A 21826-nucleotide genomic window follows, 5' to 3' on the forward strand; every position below is an offset into this window, starting at 1 on the left:
GGTTGGCTGGGAAAAGTCTGCATCTCCGGTAGTCGAAGTTTGGAGCGCTGTAGAGCGTTAGGATTTGGCTAAAATGAGCTATATGCTAACCTGGATACGAGCTGCCATCATATATATTGTGAACTTTGGCTAGAAGAAATCATTGGGGGGCTGCTTGTCCCGGATTTCAGTGGTGCATGGTGATGCTATATAAGATTGAAGCATCTTTTGGACGATATGGGCTGCGCTGGCCTTTTCGCTTGATTTCTCCAAGCGCTAGGCAAAGTCGTCAAGTCGTTGATTTGTGGTGGCTGTGAGTGCTACGACGCCGTTGTTATCAATGTCGTCGGGATCCATGTTGTTGGTGTTGGACGTTGTTTGTTCACGAAGAGTTTGATTCTCTTGCTGAAGGGCTGTAAAAGAATCTTGGAGAGTTTTCATTTGATCGGCTAAAGCTTTGAGTTGTTCTTCCATGGTGGTTTTTACCAAGTTTCCGTGGATTTGAGAAAAATGGTATGAATGTTTTTTTCTCAAGGAAATGAATTGGCAGACAGCGCCAATGTAGATGTATAGGTTTCTACCTATAACCTGATGTTGAGGTTGATGAGGAATGACTGCACTCTTTCTTGGGATAAGAGTTGCCTACGTACCAAATTTCGTGGGTGAACTTGAATCAAGCCTTATGTAGTTTATCTCTTTCTACTTATAGGTGTTTAATCCGACTTTCCTTATTTGCTTCAGGCCGTTGTCAAGTGTAGATCCATATTTTGTGCTCTCTTGATGATTCACCAATACTTCTGCTGTTACAAAGTAAATGCCCCCTTCATTGGTGCGTTGACTAAGCTTCAGGATCGTGGTAGATCATTTGTTTCCATGTATGGCTATATTTGATATTTGGGACAACCTGAGTTTGGGTTGTGGTTACGTCCTGGTGGCATGGTACTACCTAGTAATATATAAGCTGCACAGATACAACCTGGTGTGTGGACACATGTGCTGTAGTGATTGAGAACGGAGGGTACTTACAGTAACTTGTGTTGATTATATGGTTTAAGCCAAGGGTAGCAGGTGCAACCAAACACTTTGAGGAAAGAATATTCTGGGACTTTATGAAAGAGGAGTTGCAAAGGAGATTTGTTTTGTAAAGTGATTGAAGAAAGTCTATTGATAACATAGACTATAGCACTAAAGGCTTAAACCCAGAATTGAAATGGAACTTGTGATTTTGAAAGAAGGGTTGCCTACTTCTACAATGTGCCTATGCTTTCTCTCTACTACACCATTTTGCTCAGGTGCATATAGGCACATGAGAAGTAATGGGCAATGCCATTTTGAATCAGGATTAAAAAACTTTACTTGTAAACTCCCCTCCACCATCAGTTATAACATATTTTACTAAATAGGATACGAAATTCTCAACAAACAATTTAAAATTGACAAACACTTCAGTAAACTCAAATTTATTTGTCAAAGGATAAATCCAACAATATCTTGACCAATCATCAACAAAACTAACATAATACTTGTGATAAACGGTAATTTCGGGGTTTTTGTCCTTTAAGTCCGAAGTCCAAAGTCTTTAAACGTCCGATTAGTCAAGTTACCTTACTCACGTGGGTTGGTAGGATAGTTCGAGTAAGGGATCGTCCATACCTTAGGGCTCGGCAAGGTCCACAACTAGATTTACAGCTTTTAGTGAGTAGGATTTTCGGCTATTTGCTTAATTAAAACTTGGAATGCAAGTATCGTAAAATTACAACGATTTATTTCTACGTAAAATAAATAGGGATAGAGATACAGGAAAAGGGTTAATTATAATCATGCAAAATCAGTTTCTAAAGTTATAGTACCATATCACTACAACTCTAATCTATTTCGAGTTCATAGACAAACTCGAAACGACGTCGAGTATCGATCCCTAGTGAGATGCACTCATCTCAGAGCTCATCTCACTAGCATAAGGAGTTGAACTAACATTCCATCTCTGGAATATCATTTCAGCTCCTGGTTTGATTTTACATCAGCTGGACAAACCTGAGGGGTAACGGCCACCATAAGGTCTCGCGCGAGACTTGACTAGGTCTCTCGCGAGACTGTTCTAGAGCATCAACACTCCAAACTTTTCCAGACTCAATCATTTTGGGACCGGATGTATAATCTAAACCTAATTCCTAAGTAGTGATTCCGAAACATTAAATGGCAACCTGATCCTCACATGAGCATCATTAACCCTCCCTTTGGGAGGATTTTAGCTCATGCTCCTTGGATGGATTAATTGATCTTTCTGTATACAATAAATAAGTAAATGAAGAACATGAATTTAACTTGAAGAAAAATGAATTTTATTAAAGTGAATACTTACAGTACTTGATACCAAGCTTGAATGAAAAACTACTGGAGGAAATAAAACAACGGAAGGAAATGAAAGCATGTAAAGTCCTAAGGTCTAACCCTTTCTCTCATATCACCAAATATATATCATCCCCTCACGTGAAGCCCCTTTTTTTTTGTTTTGTCTTTTTCAAATTACTAACAATCCAAACTTTGTATTAACAAAGTTTCTCTTTTCTTGTTTTAATTTGTTTTGTCTTTCTCTTCATTTGCAACATCAAATCATGCATTAAATTTTGTTTTGTCTTTTCTTTATTTGCAAGGTGGCACACAAGTGTCTTGCCACTTGTCGATGCATGATGACTCATGATAAATGTAAAATGAATAGCCTACCTACGAAATGAACTATGAATTCTCAACGTAAGTAAACTAAACTATACTTTTACGTGGTTGATTATCAAAGAATTCTACTCTCAATCCTATGAGATATAGTGGAGTAGATAAGTTCGTTCCACTCCTAGTGCTCTAGCATGGATGTTTTCTAATCTAACTAGTCGTTTTTAAGTCTATGAGAGTTTTACGAAGGGAATTATACTACGATGCAACTACCCACAAGATGCAACTAGTCGGTTATCGTAATACTAAGGGGAATGCTACGTTGATTCTATGATAAGGAGTTAGAGGGGATTGATTCCACCATAACTCAACTTAATCCACTAACGACGAATCGTCGAATCCGAATTGAATCGCTTCGCAGAACAATTGGTTATTCCTAATCCCTAATTATACATGGCATTTCTACCAATTCATAACTAGCATGTGAACAATTAAACCCATTCTCATGGTGAACTAATCATTTCTAGAGTGGAATAGAAAATACTTAATTTACTTTACGATAATCGAATCAAGCTTTCATCAAGGCTTCACAACCCCTCTAATGGAGGTTTAGCCTTGAATCATTCCAATCATTTCCATTTATATTAAAACTAAACATAATATAAAGCATTGAAATTTATTTAATTAAACAATAATGAAATCTAATTTAATGACTAAATTGAACTAAGGACATGAATTGAAATTAGATCTAGAATTGGAATTGACAAAATCGAAATGGATAAAGAATACTACTTTATTGATCTAATCAAATGAAGAACAAGATTCAAGGTTTAATCTAATGAAATGAATTAGATATTGAAACTATACTTAATCAAAAACAATTAAATAAAACTAGATCTAGAAGCTATTTTAATGGTTACTTTCTATTCTAAGCTAACTATTATTTTCTAACTACTGGCTACCATTAACAAAGACTTAAGCTTTTGTTCTTATACATTCAGATCCAAAATTCGTGCATGGGCTTGGAGCCAGGGTTTGGGCCAGAGAATCAGGCCCAAAACCCAATTTTTCAAATCAAAAGGCCTCTCTTCAGCTGCAGTTGACTTCCACAGACTTTTCGTCCACTTCTGCTCCTCTGATTGGGTCAAGGCTTGGACCATTACAAAGCTCTTTCCGAGCCGGTCGTTTTGACATAAGGTATGCCCAATTCGAGGTCCGAGTCCAAAGATACGGCTTTCGGAAGTTCTCACGACTTTTGCTCCTCAGATCTCGCTAAAGTGGTACATTTCTCGCACATAATGGACTTTGAAGCCCGAAATGCATAAAAACGCGTAATCGGTGTTAACTCTTACTTATTATTCACATAATTGGTCTAACAAGATAATTATTAAGGGGTTAAAACTACAGTTTTGGGCTCTTATCAAACCACCCCCAAAACAAAGATTTTGCTTGTCCTCAAGCAAATATGAGAAATTAGAATAAGTGACCAAAAATGGAGTTCTAACTACTCGTTTTTATTGAGTGCGATTGCATTGACCATATGCAACAAGGCCTTAAACCACTAGGAATTCCCTAGTGGACGAGTTATAGCCTCGTGAGAGTTTTCCATGAAGGTACTCACAAACTTCATCTATACTACAACGACTAAGAAAATAAAACTATTGTTTCCTTATTCATGCTCAACTATCTATACATCTCTAGCAATTACATAAGAATAACCAGTCAAAACCCTAAGTTAATATATGCATAATAATCAATCATCTACAATACACATATATACAATGAGTAGTACTATCAAATGTTTAGCGGGGTTGTTTCTCGAGAACTTCGAATAAGCGTCCTTAAGTAGGTTCTCACAATAATAGTCAAGAAACAACACTCGATTTTTTTCACTCAAGTTTCGTTACTCCAGATTAATGCGTGGGCACACTTTACCTTACAATCTCCATGACAACAAGGAAGCCGGGTCAATCAAACACATCTCGCCACTTACTATCACACTAACCTATTCCTAATTGAGCTAGAGGTCTTTATTAGGTGTTACGGGGATTAGGAGATGGTTTAAGAAGGAAGGAAATGGATATTCAAAAGGACAAGTCCGAGATAATAGAGTCTTCAGATATGTAACTTAGAGAAAACCTTGTTATTTTCTTTTTTGCTTCTACACTCTGCTTCCATCCCAAATGTATTATTTTTTTTTTTTTTTTTTTCCTTGGCTTTTGACTCCTTTTTTTTCTATTCTATTTTTTTTTGGAGTTTTATTTTATTTCTATTTTTCTTTTCTTTGGATGGAAACTTCTTTTCTTTATTTTCCTGAAGCAAGTAACAATTTTTGTTTACACGGGTTTTTTCTTCTTCTTTTCTTCACTCATTCTATTCTCGGACTTATTCTAAATTGGGTAGGTTGATTTATTTATTTTTTTTTTTTTTTTTTTTTTTTTGTTTTGTAACAGGGGTAAAGGAATTGTGGTGTATGGAAGGCTAAAGAAAAGGCTCGAGTGGTGACTAGCGGAAAATAATTCATAGGTTTGAATTTCGGCTATATCGATCCAAAGAGCGGCCTAAATTCTCACTTAGGATATGGTTTAGTGATCAAGCAAGTGGACGTGTGATTTCTCTATCCGGATTTTACTTCTCCCTTGTGTCATTTCTCAAATGTTTCACCATATAAGGCTTTAGGCTATATTCTCACAGGATTTGTAGAATAAGTACTCTAGCCTAGATTTGAAAAACTTCATCGCTAACAATCATAGATACTCATGTAATATATTTATAGATAGATGCAAAGATTATTACCTACGATTAACCTAAGTTTCTAACAATTATTCTCGATGCAACAACTATGTGAGACTTCTAGATTGTTAAGAGCATGGAGAAAGAAAACAATACCAATATTCCTAAGTGTATAGCATAAACTTATTTATTTATATTTTTAAATTTTGAAATTTTAACTAGAAAACAAATGCATATTATATATATCTATATCCTAACAGATGTCTTAATTACACGTGATTCTATGCCCCCAAAACAAGAAGCATGCTTTGTCCTCAAAGCATTGTAAATAAAGAGGGTAGGAAAAATACCATTGAAGCGTGAAATTCAAAAACATCCGCAAAACAATGTTAAAACGCACTAATATAGGAAATAAAACCGACGCGAACTCTATAAGAGTTCCACCCATTATGGGGTTAACTTAATTAAATTGCTTGGGACATAAGCGGACACTAACAAACTAAAACTTACCTCCACTCCCGTTGTTATTCGTCATCTTCGCCATCCTCTACTTCTATAAAGAAGTGAGGTTCCTTCAGGCCCTGCCATGCTATGATAATTTGCCGGGCTTCACGCCATTTATCATCTATGGTTGCTAACCTATTAAGTGCCACTTGGTCCGATGGGGTGTAGGGTGCAACCCGGTGAGGTTGTATCCGCCACCCATGCCAAGTCATTGCACGGAAAGATCGAATAATACTATTGGTGGGTCGCACCGTGTCTACCTTAATCCAATCCGCGAAAACGTGTACAAAAAACAGGGAAAGAAACATAGCATAATACGAAATTAAAACAGGCATAAGAAGGTACTTATGCCTCATGGTATAGGCTCGTGCTAAAACTAGACATCAAAGTTCGGGAAGGTCATAGAATCGGCGGCCATTGGCTAAAGCAAGGAAAAACGCAAGTGGCGTCATTCACGTAAGAAAAAACGCCATTCCCCTAAAATGTTTAGCATAATCCAAAACATAACAGTTCCTATGTTCATGGACAAAGCACCAAGGGCAACGCGTTATAGTCCCCTTTGGTCCTCAATCACGAAAATGCCTCGCCCCATAAGCCTCGTGCAAAGACTCATAAGTGTAAACATGCATATTATCGACCCAATAGCACCATGGGTCTTGTATCTCGGCCGGGCATAGCAAGTCCAAGAACAAATGCTAGCAAGAACCCGTAATCTCCATTGGTTCATCGTCAATGTTGATGGAGAACACTTGTTCTCCGTCCGGTCTCTCAAAGAAAATGCAGTTATTATAAAAATAAGATGCAAGTGCTTTGGAGAATAAAGTTCACCGGTCTTACCATAAGAGGTTCCCACCCAACATATGTGATCACCTCACAAACCAAGCACCGTAAGTAGTAGTGCTTTGGAACAAATCTTCGAAAGACTGTTCGGTATCAATATTGGAGATGTCATCTCAAAATTACGCTTTGGAATAGCTGCGCGAATGATCCGGATACTACGCCGCTAAACCGAAAAAATTTCTGTCCAGAAGTCGGCGGCGCTGGCGCTTAACTTAGAGGCTGCTGGGCTTTTGTTTTGTATTTTGATTTCCGAGAACTTAAGCGGGTCGCTTTGACTTGCATGCGCCGCGCTCGACCAAATTTTTTCCTCGACAGAATTTTTAGAGCTGAAGGCCAACCAACCGAAAAGGCGATTTTGTGAAAATGGAGAGCGAAACGGGGAATCTTGGGTGTGAAGGGTGCGTGATGGTGTTTAGGTGTAGTGTGAGTTGTGAGGATAGATTGTATCAAGTTTATATAGGTTTAAAGTTGCTAGAATGGATCGGAAAGTTGCCAAAACTAATTACGGCGGTTTAGAAATCCTAAAATTTCCAAACTCGAAAACGGAAACAACTCATATCCCGGATTCGATTCAAACCCGGTTATCTCTTATTTGGATTTTATGATTGAATGTACCTATTTAATCTAGATTTCATCCTACAATGATTCTCAATCATAGATAGGCCTAAACTCCATATTTTCACCTTACTCCGCAGTAAATTCTAACACTAGGGTTTTTTATAAAAAATACAGCTTGACATAATCAAACCACCCCCAAACAAGTTGGGAAGGTGGGGTCAATATGAAACAAGCACACAAACTGAAAATACCCCCTTATATTAAAATTTCCATTCGGAGGTCCTTTTACTTACAAAATTCAAATTACGGAAATAAAAGTTACATTACAATAAAAACAACAAAAGTACATAAAACAACAACTTATAAAACAAAAATAACTACGACTATCACTCCTCATCCTCTCTAAACACCTCGCCCGCTGGTGGCTGGTGAGGGCCTGGAGACTTCAGTGGTGGCTCCCGGCTCCGTAGGTCCAAAGAAGATCGCCCTTCGTCGACGACGCTCATGCCTAGTAGCTGTGTCCTCAGAGGCAGAGTTTGTATGAGGTGGGAAGCGTGCTAGCATATCTATCTAAACCGGCTTCCATTCCATCTCAGCCCTCTACCGCATCCCATCTCTCATCCTCTCTCTCGTGTGCGGATCTCGGTTGTGATGAATGGTCGCCTCCGAGTCCGGAGGTCTGCAGAGAGTGTTGAGTGAACGATGCCCCTATGAAGTATAGCCATGCGCCGGCAAAGATCGCACAACACCTCTCGGAAGGCATCCGTGATCAAAGCAAGTGCCATCCTCCTCATCCTCCTCCGAATCATCCTGGCTGTCCCCCCCCCTCCTCTTCATTCCCAGCTCCACCATCCTCTTCATCTCTATCCTCGACCCTCACCGGACTTGTTGGACACACTCCCTATAGATACGCGGGTTCTTGTGCGGGGTAATGTAAATCCTCTCGTTCCGAGTTGCCTTCATCTTCAAAGATGATCTTAGTAATAAGCACGGGGAGAGGTGCCAAAGACCTTCCGACCCCCTCGATCATGCTTTCAAGAAAACTCCGTGATACAGAAATCGTGATTTCGCTCCTGGAGTACCCATAACACGCGGAGGCAGTCGGACCGATGTCACCGACCTTGACCTTCCTAGGACATTCCGACCAATCCATCGAAATGTCAGAGCCACCGGGTTGGTCCTCGTCCTCGAGATGCTCGGCGCACAATGGGAGTTTGGATTGTAACTCCCATTGATGACGATAACGCCATCAACGGCTCTACCCCGTCAAACCGGGGGCTCTGTAGAGTGGCCTCGGATGGATTCTAGGCGGAATGCCTAGAATCTCAGCCAACAGATCCGTGAGTCAACTCCCTTCTCTTCTTCCTTACCATCACAAAATCCTACTCTCCTCCAACTCCCCGTGTTGTAGAACCGTCGGACCAAGTCTTCGTGGTAGAAGTCTTCGGTCGAAAGTACCACGAACTACTCCAGCTCTACTAGCCATTTCACACCGTGAAAACGGCCGAAAATGGTCCGAGGAAAACCTGCTCCGGTATGATTCGGCGTTGAGCCATTTAGAGTTTGATTACGGTTTGGGGTTTGTAGAGGGTGTGGTAGTTGTGGTTTAACTTGACCGACCTAAAGAAAAGTGGTGGTGGTGGAGTGGTGGCGGCGCAACAACAAATTTTGAAATTTTGGTCGTTTTTGTTGGGTTAAATTGGTGGAGTTTGTTTTGATTGGTGTTTGAAGTCGATTTGGGGTTGGGATTTGATTTTTGGCGTGGGTTTATGGTATTTCTTTTTAATTTTGATTTTTCTAGGTTTGGAGGTGGTTTGATGGCGGTGGAAGATGGAAAAGATGAACTGTTGCGTGAGAATGTAAGAGCGCGAGCGCGCTCTCCATGGGCGCGGGTGGGCGCGAGTTGGGCCCAAGCCCAAAATCGAAATTTTCGATTTTTCGATTTTTTTCGCGAATTTCAAATCAAAATTCCCGCTTCGTTACATGTCCGATTTTTGCGAATGATATATGGAAATGATCAGGAGAGAATTTCCTATCCAATGATCCATAAAACACTCTATTCCGACTTCGGATGACATACGAGATAGTGGAAAACGCCTCGAAGTGCGTGCATGACGTAAGTTATGCGAACGAATGAAATCTAAATGAATAGATCATGTCAATCCGAATCGTAATACAATAAAACGGCCTAAGCAACTCTAATGGGACATAAAACCTTTAGTACGAAACACAACACCCACCCCCAAACAAATTTTTTTTTTACAACGGCTTAGAAAATTTGTTTTTAGCAGTGGGTCTTTTAAAGTCAGATTCCCGAGACTTCATAGATTACTATGTTTATTTTATTTTTTTATTTTTTTATTTTAGTTTTAGAAGGAAAAACAATAAGCAATAAAGACATAATTCACACCATAGAGAAACATGACTCAAAAAATCCGAAAAACATGCAAGAGTGGAAAACGTGAACTATGTGAACCGTGGACTTAGGATCCGTACTTACAGCCACACACCCATAAGGAGGGCCCGTTACCTTAATGGTGCACTCACCAATATATTGGAATGAAAGGAATTGCACCAACACAGAAATTTGAGTCGTTTTATAGTCGATACTCAAGACTTTATCTAAAACATATGTATGAACATGCAGTTGATCATATATCAACAACCGAAATAGTTGTGGATCATTCCATAAATAAATATCACAGAAAATATATCCAAACACAATCAAACACCAAGATTTCCTACAACACAGCCTAGTGGAATCCAAACGAAGTCGGATAACCCTATTGTGTAACCTATCATGCACCTTCTTTTTCATTTTTGAATGAGTGGGTGTACTAGTAAATAAGTGTGGAAAAGTGAATGGTTGTGAAGGATATGGTGGATATGGATAAGTTTTAGAAAGGCAGCTTGTACACAATGAGGATGTGGTTTTAGCATCGAACTCATTCATTGTGTGTGTAGGGACTGTCTCAATTCTGAAAATGAAGGTGTCAAATAGGTTGTCCTTCCAAGTATCCGCTTGCTAGGAGGATTTAAAAATTATGAAGCCTTAAGAAAAAAAACAGATCGAAAGTGCAAACTCGAGATTCCTTTGAAAGGGTGGAAGGAGGGGGGCATCGAGGTGGTTGTTGTGCAAGTTAGTTCTTGATAGGGTGAATTGTCACCTACTCGAAGAAACTCATCAAATTCCTCATCTAGATTGGTCATATCCACATTACTATGGTAGTCCTCTACATCTTTGAGAAAGTCATCTATCCCGGCCCTCATCAATAATATGTGTATCGACTAGTGTAGGAATGAAAATGTTGAGTCCGACTTTCCAAAGGAAAGAATTTTGGGCATATGATCATCATGGAACGTGTTGTTGAAATAATCTCGAGCAAAGCTCTCGATCATGCTAACCTCTCCATCCATAGATCGAATCGGGTAACTCGTGTCCTTGTTTTAAAAACATTGACTTCAAATGCAAGGTGGCCAAAAGACATGGACATTGAACCATCACGCAATTAATGAGCGCATTGGTAGTTGCCAAGAAAGGACGCCCTAAAATGATCGGACAGAGTCGTTAGCTTACTTCAGTATCGAGGACTACAAAATCAGCCGGATAGTAGAAATCCTGCACTTTTACAAGCACATTTTTTCGACTACACCCTTAGGATACTTAATAGACCGATCGACTAATTGCAACGCGTCATTTTAGTGGGTTGCATTTTGTCTAGACCTATTTGTCTATACAAATAAAATGGGAGTAAGTTAACACTAGCCCCCGTGTCTAATAACGCCGGTGGTCGATAGGAATCTCCTAAGGTGCATTGACAATGGGGCGACCGTGGTCCTTGTACTTAACAATTCCATTATGTTCGGATAAGGATGGGAATTGTTCGCTAAAAAGGCGCTTTTGGTATATTTGTCTTCGCCTAGTAGTACACAATTCCTTAAGAAACTTAGCATGGTGTGGTAGCTTTTTATAGCTTCGAGGAAAGGAAGGTTTATAGTTAGATTCTTGAAAACGCCCCTAATCTCCTCGTAATTTGTATCCCTAGTTAACATGGCTAATTTTTGTGGAAACGGTGGTTTCGGCTCTATATTTAGCAATGGTATCACCCGGATGTTTAACCGTGGCTTTTTGTTTCTTAGGTTGTGTTGTAAACGGGACCTCTACGGTGGTAGGCTCTTCAGTTTCTATTTCGCATCTAGTAATATAGCGGGTGTAGGGGACTATTGGTGGGGTAACTATAGGCATAGTTACTTTGTTATCAACCACTCTGCCGAACGGAGAGTGGTGATGGCATTTATCTCACCTACATTTTCATATTCATTACTAGTATTATCACGACCTCCTCAAAGGTCGTGTTTGTTATTTTAGGATTAGGTATTGCGTACACGAAAACACACCTTTGGGTTGGGCTTTATCTTGAGCCAACCGTTGGGTTAAATTATTTACGGATTTGTAGAAGCCGCCGGGTGGATTGAGCCATGGTTTGGAAAAGTTTTGGCTCACTTGTATAAAGGTGTCAAGACGATCCGTACCGGGTGTAGTGGTCACGGGTGGTGTGGACCGAACTATTTCCGTGAATTATTTATTGGTGGATTTTGATAGTTATTATTTACCTAACGATACCTCTATTAGTATTATAATTATTATAATTACCTTGACCTTGTGCTTGACCTTGTCGAGGTTGCACTTGGTTGTTATAATTATTAAAATTACCCCGACCACAATCCTTTGTCGTAGTGGGGCTTGGTTAAAGCTTTGCGTAGGCCTAACATATTGATTATTGTACCCTTGAGGTGTGACGTGTTGGTTATTCCTCCAACCGAAGTTGGGATTTTGTCTCCAAGGGGCGTTAGGTTCACTATTAATGGAACAAGCCTGTTCATAGGCTATAGGACAGTGGGAAACGGGATGCTCAGGACTCCAACAGAAACTACATGGACTTGAATTTACATTCATAACGGGGATTGGCTTTTGTTGTACAGATATGGCATCTACCTTTTTAGTGAGGGATTCAATTAGAGTTTTAAGCTCAGGATCTGATTTAACCTCAAACATACTGGTAGTCTTAACTGTGGAAGAAGAACTAGCGGAGCGGGGGATATCATCACTACCCCCCCAGTTGTTATTTCGCTTAGTTTGATCCTCTAAAAATTTATAAGCCTCCGAGGCTCCTTTACTTAAGAAACTACCCCCATTCATTATGTCAAGGACTTCCTTATGGTGATGTTGAAGTCCTTTGAAAAAGGCACGAACTAACGTGTCTTTTGCTAAGTTATGGTGTGGACACTCTATAAGCAGATCGGTGAAACGATTCCAAGCCTCTGAAAATGATTCATGAGGATTTTGTCGAAAAGAAATGAATCTTGGAAAGCATCTCATCCGTCTTTTTAGGGGTGGGTAAAAATGTTCCATAAACAAATTTGAACAAGTTTAGCCCACGAGTCCACGAATTAGGCTTTGGGCGCTTAACCAAGACGCCTTTATCGGGCTAAGGTGAAAGGGAATACCCTTTAATTTAATTTGTTCAACCAACCGTAGGATGGTGGAATGTTGTTAGGACTTGTTCAATCCTACGCGTGTCTTTGGTAAGGTTTTTCATGGTCTAAACCATGAAACACGGGTAACAAATTAAAAATATTTGGAGGGATTCTCAAAATCCCGGTGGTCCGCTAGAACGATGCAAGATTTGGGGCTATCGCTCAAGGCTTTGTAGAAGTCCGAGAGAGGAGTCTCTCTTTCTTCCCCCATTATATCAGGTGGTGTGTGTGATATAGTAGCTAGAGGTGTAGTTTGTGGTATACTAGATAGACTTGTTTATTGATGTTGTTGTGTATTTACGTTAGGTGTTTTTGTTCGGCCAGACCTTAATCTCATGCAAGGCTAAGTCGAGCTTAACTAAACATGCAACACTCCAAACAATTCTGATGTACTAGTATAAACCTCTAACAGGAGATGCGAGGTATGGAAGAAAGGAATACCTGATTAAGGCCCTTGCTTCGCTTATGAATAGCGTCTTGGTATGCGCTGTTCAGTGTATATAAGAGAATAAAACACTGAAAAACTTGACAACTCGGGTTCAAAGCAAACCGTGGAAATCCGAAATTTTAGCTAAGCGGCGGCGCTTTATCTTGTATGTAAAATTCGAAAGTCCAAGAACTTAGCGCTGGTCGCGCTCTTTGAAGCGCGGGCCTTCGGTTGTAAATGGGAGTTCCAGAAGATATAGCTGGTCGCTCTTTGTAGCTGGCCTTCGGTTGTAAACTAGAGTTCCATAAAGATAGCGCGTCGCTCTCTTTTGTATGCTGGCCTTCGGTATTTCCTCGAATTTTTCCAAAACTGAAACGGCAATCACAGTATGAATCAAACAAGGGTGGGTGGGTGAAATGGGACTTAAAAATTACTAATTCTATTATGAAAACAATGCTAAAGTGCAACTAAGATGGCAGCGGCGCCATTTGATAAATGTAAAATGAATAGCCTACATACGAAATGAACTATGAATTCTCAACGTAAGTAAACTATACTATACTTTTACGTGGTTGATTATCAAAGAATTCTACTCTCAATCCTATGAGATATAGTGGAGTAGATAAGTTCGTTCCACTCCTAGTGCTCTAGCATGGATGTTTTCTAATCTAACTAGTCGTTTTTAAGTCTATGAGAGTTTTACGAAGGGAATTATACTACGATGCAACTACCCACAAGATGCAACTAGTCGGTTATCGTAATACTAAGGGAATGCTACGTTGATTCTATGATAAGGAGTTAGAGGGGATTGATTCCACCATAACTCAACTTAATCCACTAACGACGAATCGTCAGTAATCCGAATTGAATCGCTTCAGAACAATTGGTTATTCCTAATCCCTAATTATACATGGCATTTCTACCAATTCATAACTAGCATGTGAACAATTAAACCCATTCTCATGGTGAACTAATCATTTCTAGAGTGGAATAGAAAATACGCGATTTACTTTAACGATAATCGAATCAAGCTTTCATCAAGGCTTCACAACCCCTCTAATGGAGGTTTAGCCTTGAATCATTCCATAATCATTTCCATTTATATTAAAACTAAACATAATATAAAGCATTGAAATTTATTTAATTAAACAATAATGAAATCTAATTTAATGACTAAATTGAACTAAGGACATGAATTGAAATTAGATCTAGAATTGGAATTGACAAAATCGAAATGGATAAAGAATACTACTTTATTGATCTAATCAAATGAAGAACAAGATTCAAGGTTTAATCTAATGAAATGAATTAGATATTGAAACTATACTTAATCAAAAACAATTAAATAAAACTAGATCTAGAAGCTATTTTAATGGTTACTTTCTATTCTAAGCTAACTATTATTTTCTAACCATCTGGCTACCATTAACAAAGACTTAAGCTTTTGTTCTTATACATTCAGATCCAAAATTCGTGCATGGGCTTGGAGCCGGGTTTGGGCCGAGAATCGTGCCCAAAACCCAATTCTTTCAAATTCAAAAGGCCTCTTCAGCTGCAGTTGACTTCCACAGACTTTTCGTCCACTTCTGCTCCTCTGATTGGGTCAAGGCTTGGACCATTACAAAGCTCTTTCCGAGCCGGTCGTTTTGACATAAGGTATGCCCAATTCGAGGTCCGAGTCCAAAGATACGGCTTTTCGAAGTTCTCACGACTTTGCTCCCTCAGATCTCGCTAAAGTGGTACATTTCTCGCACATAATGGACTTTGAAGCCCGAAATGCATAAAAACGCGTGATCAGTGTTAACTCTTACTTATTATTCACATAATTGGTCTAACAGTATGATTATTAAGGGGTTAAAACTACAGTTTTGGGCTCTTATCAACTCATCATGTCTTGTGGGCCTGCAGAGTGGGTCCATGTGTTGTGGCCAGTGGTGGCTCAAATTTTGGCATTTTTACAACTTTATGTCTTTGCGTAGAGCTCGTCGCCTTGGTTGTTCTGGCAGTTCACTTGCCGAAATCGGCGTTCAGGTTTGAAAGGTGTGAGCTTCGGAAGTTTGCTGCTTCTTTAAATGTGGACCCGTTCTGCACTAGTTTTGTCCCTTTGGAAACTTTGACTCTAGTTAGGCTTTGTTGGGCTTCACTAGAGCTGAGTGGGAAGACTTCAAGTATGCACAGTATTCCCGTACTTTGATGCATGATTTATCATCATATTCACGTTAACTGCAAAAACCTGCAAAAGTGTGAAAATATAATTATTTCATGATTATTAAACACATAATTAACCAAAATGCTATGTCTCTCGGGGTTTAGTATTACAGTTTTGGGTGCTTATCACAACTCCCCCAAACAGCAGTTTGCTTGTCCTCAAGCAAAGAAGAGACATTAAAATGATAAGTGGCCAAAAATGTTTTGTCCTAAACTAAGTCTCATTTCGCAGAGTGCGGTTACATTGACCGTATGCAACAAGACCTTAAACCACTAGGAATTCCCTAGTGCACGAGTTATAGCCTCGTGAGATTTTTCCAGAGAAGATACTCACAAACTTTATCTATACTACAATGACTCAGTAACAAATTAAGGCTTGTTCCCTTAATTAATCTCAGATATCTATACATCTCACTAGCAGGGAAAACAAGAATTAATTATTTTGAAATTCAAGTTAATATACATACAATAATCAAAACATCTACATATGATCATACATGCAGTGATCTTTACAATGAAATGTACGAGCATGGCCGTTTCTAGATCCTTTGGATATCGTCTTTAAGTAGGTTCTCAAAGGTATGTGTCGAAACACAATTTCTCTCTTATTTTTCCACGCAAGTTTTGCTAACTCCAGTGTGCAGTGGGCACACGTTTCCTAACATACTTAATAACAGTCAGAGGAGCCGAGGTCGAGAATTCACATCTACTACTTATTATCACACCACCCTACTCCTAATTGAACTAGAGGTCTTTATTAGGTGTTCTGTGGCTTAGGTGGTAGTGTAGAAGAAAATGGAATGAAAAATTCAAAAATGATACGTATGAGAGAATAAGGTCTTCGAGATACTTATACTAGAGAAATCCTTATTTTCTTTCCTGCTTCTAACATGAGTTTCCATACTTAGCTTTTTTAAGCTTTTGTATTCCCTTTTGATTTGATTTTGGGGGAAATTCTAACTTTGATTTTTCTTTTGATTTTAGGAAACATATTTCTATTTTTTTTTTTTTTTTCTTCCTCAAGCCCAGTAACCCGATTTTGATTTGTGACAAGTTTTTCTCTTCATTTTTCCACACTTCATCCTATTTCTCATACTCATCATCTAGGTGGGCTTATTTATTTGTGGTTAATAGATGGGTAATGAATTTTTGGTGAAATAGAAAGGGTTAATGAAAGGTTCAGTGGGGCGACTAGTGGTAAAATGTTTTACAGGTATGAATTTTTGGCTATATCGATCCAAAGAAGGCCTAAATTCTCGCTTAGGATTCGGGTAGTGATCAAGTAAGTAGATGCATGAACTTCTCTATTTGGAAAAACTACTCCTTTGTGTCATTACTCACGTATCACACATTTTGAGGCTTTTTTGTTAGAATCTCACAGGATATAGAAATTAAGTTGACTAACCGTGGGTCTCAAAAACTTACTACTATTTACATTTAATGATAGTCAGTGCATGAATGCTCATGAAAAGATGTAAAAACTATTGCATACATATTAACTTAAGTTTCTAAGAACAAATCCTAATTTTAATGCTAGGGTGAGATTTCTATATATTTTTCATCACCGAAAAGGAAACGAAAATTTGTCACTAAATACACTTATTTAGACATAAAATAAAACTATATACAACCTATAAATGCTTAATTTTTGCGAAACGCTGTGTCCTTAAAGTGTCAAGAGGAAGAAAGAATATACCTGAGAGGGTTGAGCAACAATAAAGCTGATATCTTCAACAAAAAATTGTGCTAACACCACATATAGTATATAACATAAAAAGGGAAAGGACACTGTTAGGTTATTTATTTTTTACATCAAAAAGTAAAACAACAAATATGTACATCAACTTACATTACCCTAATTATGAATTAGGGGTATGCCCATTCTAGCTTCATCTCTATCGAAGTGCCATTCCTTGGCGTCACGCCAGTTTATCATTGTCTGCCAAATTTCGCTCCACTTTCTCTTTTTAGAAGTGTCCAAATGAGCTATCATGTCTTTGTCTTTGGAGAAGCAATGAACGTACCTCAGGTACCTTGAAGAATGCCGACGCCAGACCCGAAATCTCAAAGAACGAATTGTCTTGTTCGCCGAACACATAGAATATACTCATACCCAGTCATGAAAAGTGGCCTAAAACTGTGGGAAGAATGTCCTCATTATCCGGCATGCGGTAACTGGGCCCTTTTCAGGTTCTCAATTACGAGGTTCGTCATGTCGAATGCCGTATGTTGCTGAGCGAGAGCATGAAAAGTCTTGCAAGCTGATTCGAAGGTAGTGGAAAAATGCCAATCCCCCATGATGTTCAGAAGGATAAATTACATGGCAGTCCCGACATTCATTGTCATACTTGCCAGGGGAATTGTTCTATTCGGCTATCGTCCAGGTTCGTCACGTTCAATGACTTGGGTGAGGCCATTGCCATAGAGGCTGGCAAAATCTTCCCAAAAGTAGTGATTAAAGGTGTTTTGTATGATGTATTGAATGGAGAGGGGGGGGTGTTTGGTTGATTATAGAGAAGGTCTAAAGCCATAGCAACTGTTGGCTCGTAAAAGAGATGTCTGGTGTTACCAATACAGATTGCAAATCCGTTCAAAAGAACCCACGTGTAGCATTAAATGTAGGTGTATCCTCCATTTGATCATAAAAATAAGTTGCTAAACCTGGAGAATATGTCTGCTCAAGGTGCAGAATGAAAGAGGTTTACCCAACTTGGGTGATAAGGTCTCTTAAAAGATGTCCATATGCAGGAGAATTCAACAAAGCATGGAAAGATTGTTCACGAATAATCTTTGGAGGTGCCATTACAGAAGACGTGTGATGAAAGATACCACCAATGAGAATAAAATGATCGAAGTAACTCCTGAGCTTGTGAATGTACTGGAAGTTGGATAAACAAGTCCAGCGAGTCCAAAATAGCACTGAGAAGGAAAGTGACTTGGGCCTGAAAACTTGAGTGCTGACACTCCAAGTCAGTCTCGCGCGCTACCTTGTACAGTCTTGTCTGAGACTATGAGTGCGATGCAGTACTTCAACTTCCTACGGAATTCTTAGAATGAGCTAATGATTAGAATTCCGATCTGGTTCAAAATTTACTGTTAGCAGAAAATTTTGAATTGGTACAAGCAAGTAAAAGAAACTTTAGTATCGCAAAATAAATGAAAATCGAAAAGATGAGGGGTTAGGAGAGGGGGGGTTGTCCAATGATGTATTCCAGTTGTTATGTTTAATGTCCGGAGTCCTTAGGCGTGTAGCAGCGCCATTTGATAAACAATCCTTTAGGTTTTTAATAAACAGTCTTAGCAGTGGCGCCATTTGATAAACGATAATTTCGGGGTTTTTGTTCTTTAAGTCCGAAGTCCAAAGTTCATAAACGTTCGATTAGTCAAGTTACCTTACTCACGTGGGTTGGTAGGATAGGTCGAGTAAGAGATCGTCCATACCTTAGGGCTCGACAAGGTTCACAATTGGATTTACAGCTTTTAGTGAGTAGGATTTTAGGTTATTTGCTTAATTAAAACTTGGAATGCAAGTATCGTAAAATTACAACGATTTATTTCTACGTAAAATAAACAGGGATAGAGATATAGGAAAAGGGTTAATCATAGTCATGCAAAATCAATTTCCAAAGTTAGCGTACCATATCATTACAACTCTAATCCGTTTTGAGTTCATAGACAAACCCGAAACGACGTCGAGTATCGATCCCTAGTGAAATGCACTCATCTCAGAGCTCATCTCACTAGCATAAGGAGTTGAACTAACATTCCATCTCTGGAATATCATTTCAGCTCCTGGTTTGATTTTACATCAGCTGGACAAACCTGAGGGGTAACGGCCACCATAGGGTCTCACGCGAGACTTGACTAGGTCTCTAGCGAGACTGTTCTGGAGCATCAACACTCCAAAATTTGCTAGACTCAATCATTTTGGGACCGGATGTATAATCTAAACCTAATTCCTAAGTAGTGATTCTGGAATATTAAATGGCAACCTGATCCTCACATGAGAATCATTTCCTCCCCTTGGGAGGATTTTAGCTCATGGTCCTTGGATGGATTGATTGATCTTACTGTATACAATAAATAAGTAAATGAAGAACAGGAATTTAACTTGAGGAAAAATGAATTTATTAAAGTGAATACTTATAGTACTTGATACTAAGCTTGAATGAAAAGCTACTGAAGGAAATAAAACAACGAAAGGAAATGAAAGCATGTAAAGTCCTAAAGTTTAACCCCTTTTCTCTCATATCACCAAATATATATAACCCCTTCACGTGAAGCCCCTTTTTTTTGTTGTCTTTTTCCAATTACTAACAATCCAAACTTTGTATTAACAAAGTTTGTCTTTTCTTGTTTTAATTAGTTTTGTTTTTTTCTTCATTTGCAACATCAAATCATGCATTAAATTTTGATTTGTCTTTCTTTATTTGCAAGGTGGCACACAAGTGTCTTGCCACTTGTCGATGCATGATGACTCATTATGTGTTGTGGGCCCGTAAAGTAGGTCCACGTGCTGTGTCCTGTGGTGGCTCGGATTTTGGCAATTTTACAACTTTCTGTCTTTCCGTAGAGCTCGTCGCCCTGGTTGTTCTGGCAGTTCACTTGCCAAAATCGGCATCCAGGTTTGAAAGATGTGAGCTTCAGAAGTTTGTTGCTTCTTTACATGTTGACCCGTTCTGCACTGGTTTTGTCCGTTTGGAAACTTCAGCTCTAGTCAGGCTTTGTTGGGCTTCATTGGGGCTGAGTGGGAAGACTTCAAGTATGCACAGTATTCACGTACTTTGATGCATGTTTTATCATCATATTCACATTAACTGCGAAAACCTGCAAAAGTACGAAAATTTAATTATTTCATGATTATTAAATACATAATTAACCAAAATGCTATCTCTCTCGATTTAATATTATAGTTTTGGTTGCTTATCAACTTGCATCTAGTTACAGATTCAATGGGAGAAGGACCACATATATAGATCAATATAAAGTAACTGTAGTGGTAAACTAGATCTAGAAGATGTCGAAAGGTATTTTATGACTCTTTCCCATTTGACATGCTTGACACAGGGTATTAAGATGTGCTAAACCTATTGAAAAGACTTGATAAAAAGTGTACGTTGGTTGGGTTGGCCCAATCTCTCATGCCAAAGTGATGCATCAGCTTTAAATTAGCACTCAGAAAAACAGTAGGTTGGATGTTTGTCTTTGAGCATGATGTAAGACTGATACATAGAGACCTCATTTAGTTGGTCTTTGGAAAAGGATCTTCCCAGAATTGAGATATTTCACAATAAATTCACAAGGTGTAAATTCTATTGAACAATTATATTATCAATAACAAATTTGTTTACTGGTAATAGGTTGGTTGAAATATTTGGCACATGAAGAATCTCTTTAAGGTTGAATTTTGAATCATTTATATTAAATGAAGAATAACTAGTGTTCAAGATGTGCAAACCTTCACCATTGCCAACTTGAACTCTGTCAGCACCATGTATGGAGAGTATGAAAACATATTTGAAACATCAGATGTGATGTGATTTGTAGTTCCTGAGTTAGCTATCCAGTAAGTATTTTTTTTATTTTGAATCCCTTATAGCAGAGAAAGTTGCACAGTTTGAATCATTAGAAGTGCATGCCACCGTACCATTGCATTGCAGAGAGTTTTGATAGTGGAATCTTTCCAACATATGTATAATTCATCCTGTTATAGCAATCTATTGATATATGACCATACTTCCCACAAATCTGACATATCTGCCTTGCAGATGAGTTAAAATCTTGCTAATTAAGATTAAAACCTTGTTGATGTTGGCTATTAAAACCTCCTCTGAAGGATGATCTACCTTGTCCCCTTCTTCTTGGTGAACCTTTGGCTCTAGATGAACTAGTAAACTGTGAAATTCCACTGCTCTATGAACTTCCACTACTTTGTCCATTGTAGAAATGTGGATTCTTACAGGTCAGTTTGATCCTTGAGTTTTGACATAAGAGAATGCATCACTCGTAGGTCCAGCCATCTTAAAAAATATCGTGATAAATATCGAGATTTCAACAAAAGATATATAAATATCGCGATAAGTTTAGAGATATATACAACTGCAATTATCAACGATATTTTGATGATATTTATGATATTTGCGATATTTTAAGATATATTATGATATTTGGGGATATTTTGTTTAGATAACAATTTTATTTAATATTTACCATTATATTTCAAATAAATATAAATGATATATCATGATATATCAAGAAATATCCACAATATCCAAGATATTTTAGATATTTTAGATATATCCACGATATTTGCATATCAAACAATGTAAAATATCCCCAAAGAGAGAGATATATCCACGATACATATCAAGA

This window comes from Coptis chinensis, chromosome 5 (assembly GCF_015680905.1).
Source record: "Coptis chinensis isolate HL-2020 chromosome 5, ASM1568090v1, whole genome shotgun sequence".
In the NCBI taxonomy this organism is placed as follows: domain Eukaryota; kingdom Viridiplantae; phylum Streptophyta; class Magnoliopsida; order Ranunculales; family Ranunculaceae; genus Coptis; species Coptis chinensis.